Genomic DNA, 4,441 nt, shown 5'->3' on the forward strand with positions numbered 1-4,441 from the left:
ATTTATTCTCAATTGAAAACCTGTCAGGTATCCTTAATTAATGCTTGTTTCTTGGGCAGGTTTTAATGAGTTCTCATCTCATTGTAGTACTCATCTCTCAGTCAGAGCTCCAGCGCTATTGGGCTTATAAGTCTCGTATGTAACCTTGTATAACAGCTCGATGCCTTCATGTTCATGCCATAATTTTGATGTGGTTCCACTTCCACCTTTTGCTAACTTGTATTTTTGGCTTGTGAAGTTTGAACCCTTTAGATTTTTATGACCACCAATATAATTAAAAATGGAAAAGTTTATGGATATTTAAATCATCAATAGGTTTTATTAAAACATTTGTTGAGAAATGTGCCCTTTGTGAAACAGAATATTATTACAATTAATGTGCTAAACAAGATTGCAGGACTGTCTGCATATCCTATTATTGCTAGATTTGGAATCCAAGGATGAATGCATTCCCTGCAATCAAAACATTAATATTATCAAATGTTATGCATCATGCATGTTGGAAAATTATTAGGTCTATACTCTCGGAGACTCAAAGTACTGTTTACTCATGCATGTAAGGCAGAATCTTGGCCTGGTATAAATTGCAAAGCTTCTTCACTTCACATAATTGGCTCAATTAGCCCAGATCTTCTCCACGTCACGAAATGTACTTGAAACTCGTGATTCTTGCCCCAATTTGAAAATCGTGAAGATTATTGGCAAAAAACACCCAATAAGTATAGCTTTTTGTGATTTTGGGTTTTTCTTGGGCTTTAGATTGCCTTGGTCCAAAATCTAATATTTTTATTTTTGCTTAAATTTGGTTGATGTGGCAGGAGCTCTCAATAAAATTGAGCCATGTGGCCTAATAAAATAGCCCAAATAGAAGGTAATGGACACTAAAGTGTACTATGTGTACACTATAGTGTATGTAATAAACAATACTAATCTTATTGTGTGTATTATAAATATACTAGAGTCTGTATAATAAAGTATTTTTTTTTTAATTTATAAAAGGGTAATGTTTATTACAAATTTAGACACGCCCGCTTATACACAGTACAAAACATGCGTGTAAGAAAGTGGGTGTGTAAGAGATATTTATTTAAGAAAAAAAAAGTAAATTAACAAAACTACAACCAAAATAAGAATAATATCACCTTTATTGTTTCTTTTCTTTCTTCCCTTTAAAACAGATTGGAGTATTCCAAGTCCTACGAAGCACGGGTGCGTTTCAAGACTCGGGTGCGGGTGCGGGTGCGGGTGCGAGACTCGGCAATTTTTTAAAAAGGTGGGTGCAGGTGCGACAGGACTCGACGATTAAAAAATTATTAAAAATATTTTTATTTATATATTTTATATATTGCTAAGCATTTTTTTTATATAATAATAATAGAGAACTTATATAAAATAATAATAATAATAATATACTGTACAAAATAAAACCTCACTAACCAAAAGCTTATTAGTGGCTCAGTGAATCATGTACCAGTTCAATGGCTCAAAAAAAAAAAAAAAAAAAAAGAAGAAGAGGGAAAATGTGGCTCACGTGAGAGGCAGTGAGGCACAACAAACAAAATAAAGCACCATTGACCAAACGCATTTAACCATTCCTTTCAAAAAAAAAAAAAAAAAACAAAACAAAACTGATAAAGAAAAAAAGAAACAGAAGAACAAGTGAGAAACGCTGGGCTCGCGAAAGAAAAAGGAGGAAGAAGACGATCCGGTTCGGCGCGAATTAGCGCGCGTCGGCGCGAGTCCGGTGCTCTACGTGGCAGGACGCGCGCCGACGCGGCACGGACGCGGGGTCTGCGGCGTCCCTCCTGCTTCGCTGCGTCTCGCCGAGTCCGACGCGGGTGCGGCTCCTCCGGAGCCGCGTCGATGCTTTTCAGATTCCAACCTAGGTTCTCCTTTGTAGGAGAATTCGACAATACCATTTAATCAAGAGGCTTTTGGTGACAAGTAGAAACCACCTGTCTAGACAGAGGACTGGGATCCAAGGAAGCAAATGTGAGAAGCTCTGGATTGAATTCTAATCTAGCCATGTCTTGCTCATCTAAGGTTACCCAAGCTTCTATCCCATCACCCAACCTTGTGTCAGCCAAAATTACTAGATTCATGAACACCGAACCACTTGAACCAATGCTGCTGACCCATATAGGCTTTCCCCACCCAAAATCAGCTTCATAGAATCCAAAATTATACCAACTGCTAAACCCAAAGTAGTCTGCTTCCTCAATGGACCCTAGCCCTCCTATTTCTTTGAGAGACTCATACATTACAGAATTCCTCTTTTCACCTCTCAGTTTTTTAACAAAATCACCATTAATTTTGTTATATTGCACCCCTTATCTCACCCACCAAGCCTTGCAATACTAACTCATCATTGCCCATGCACTGAGCAGCCGATATTCAAAGGAGATTTCCAGTAGAATACTCCGGCAAAGGCGGTGCTAATCTTCTTCGCAGAGTCACTAAATGGGTCAATACGGAAGGCTTTTGGAAACCATTGTTTTCTCTAGAGACAGCCGTGGCAAGCTTCCATATGAAAGCTGAAACCACCTCTACACGCGTAGGGTGTTGCACACGAGTTGGTTGCCCTGCACCTTAAGAGTGGCTATTGCTGAGGCATGAAACACAAATCTTCTTGTCACACTCTTTCCCTTTTTAAACAATGAACCCCACATAACCATTGATGAATCTCTAAGCCATAAATCATTTGTGGGGAAGAGATTAGTTGCATCAAAATTGTGATATATGGATAATGTTTCATAAGATCCTCTAACTATTGTAGCCCATGCCTTAAGAAAGCTGCTTAGTGCTACACCATCAAGGATCTTGTGTGAAATGCACACACCAATGGCTATGCCACCACACTTGAAGACACTTACTTGAATATTCGTCACGTAAGTTCCAACATCTGATTCTTTCAAAATGAGTTCACAAGGAAGGAACTTATGTAGTAATAAAAGGTCAGGTTGGCTAAGAAATTCAGATAGACAAACATTAACTTGGGCGTCCACAAAATAAGCCCCTTCATCGTTGCAATTGATGCAGAGATCGTCTTTGATCTTTCCAGCTAGTGGATAATATAGAGTTAAGGTCTCTGACAAAGATTTCTTTAGCAATTCTAACCTGTTGGGATTGTTGCTAAGGTTTGAGCAGTCATTTATGGGAAAGAAGAGGATGATTGGAGCATAGGGAGCAGGAATAAGCTGATCTAAAAGGGAAAGCTTGAATGTTCTGAGGTGAGAGGGTGTTGGGGAAGATGGTTTGACTTGCTCCTTGGAAACAATTCCTACCTCCATTTTCATTGTTTTGGCTTTCTTTGAAGTTGGAGGAAACTGCAAGAGCTTCTACTTGATTTATATGTGAGGTGTATCACAGTTTGGAGAGAATTGAACCTGAAGCTACCAAGAGCAGTGTTGCTAACAAAGCTGGTGACTCAACAACAGAGCATGAAACGACAGATCAACACAAGTAGAGCTTAACATTGATACGACCTGTAGTTTAATATCTTAGATGTTTACTCAAGTGTTAACACGTGATGAAGTTAGTTAGTCCTGTAGCTACACGTGTGAAAGTTTGTTAGTTAGTTTTATTTGTGTTCACACCTGTACAAACCGTTATATATATGTAGTCTCTGTAATCTTGATTCAGTTAAATGAGAAATATAGTTTTTCAATCTCTTGATCTTTGATATGGTATCAGAGCAAATTCCCAAATTCCTGTAGGGTTTTGCATTTTCTTCAATTTTTTGCTTTCTATTTCTCAATTTTCTCGAGAAAATCCAAGCTTGAACATTTCCTTACCTCTGTTCTTGAAAAAAAATTCTTTGATTCTTGAACATTTCTTTCTTCGATTCATTATTCATGGCTTCTGCTACGAATGTAAATGGTTCTACAGATGCTTCCACACCTGTAAATCCATCTTCTTCTTCACAAGAATCTCCAATGGATAATCCTCTGTTCTTGCATCACGCAGAAAATCCAAGCTTGGTTCTTGTTACACAGCTATTGATAGGTGGAGAAAATTATGCAGCTTGGGCTCGTGCAGTGAGAAAGGCCTTACTCACCAAAAATAAACTAGGGTTCATCGATGGAACCTTGACTCTCTCATCACCACTGGTAGCAACTCCTTCGAATGTGCAAGCCTGGATAAGATGTGACAACATGGTTGGCACTTGGCTAACCAACTCAGTTTCACCAAAACTCCAAGCAAGCATCATTTATGAAGATACAGCCATAGAAATCTAGAATGACTTGAAGAATCGCTTTGCACAGACAAATGGACCTAGAGTTTTCAATCTCCAAAAGGATATAGCAGAGCTTCATCAAGGTGAGACATCAATCACTGATTTCTTTACACAGTTGAAGGTGTTTTGGGATCAGTTACAAAACCTTAGTCCATTTCCCTCTTGCACCTGTGGTAAATGCATTTGCAATATTAACAAGAGGCT

General features: G+C 38.5%; 1 pseudogene; it reads right to left on the bottom strand.

The window, feature by feature from the left end:
* Positions 1 to 1,919: 1,919 nt before the first annotated feature.
* On the bottom strand, positions 1,920 to 3,290 carry LOC112019328 (stemmadenine O-acetyltransferase-like; annotated as a pseudogene).
* Between the last annotated feature and the right edge of the window lie 1,151 nt (positions 3,291 to 4,441).

This window comes from Quercus suber, unplaced genomic scaffold (genome assembly GCF_002906115.3).
Source record: "Quercus suber isolate HL8 unplaced genomic scaffold, Cork oak 2.0 scaffold_293, whole genome shotgun sequence".
NCBI classification, from domain to species: Eukaryota; Viridiplantae; Streptophyta; class Magnoliopsida; order Fagales; family Fagaceae; genus Quercus; species Quercus suber.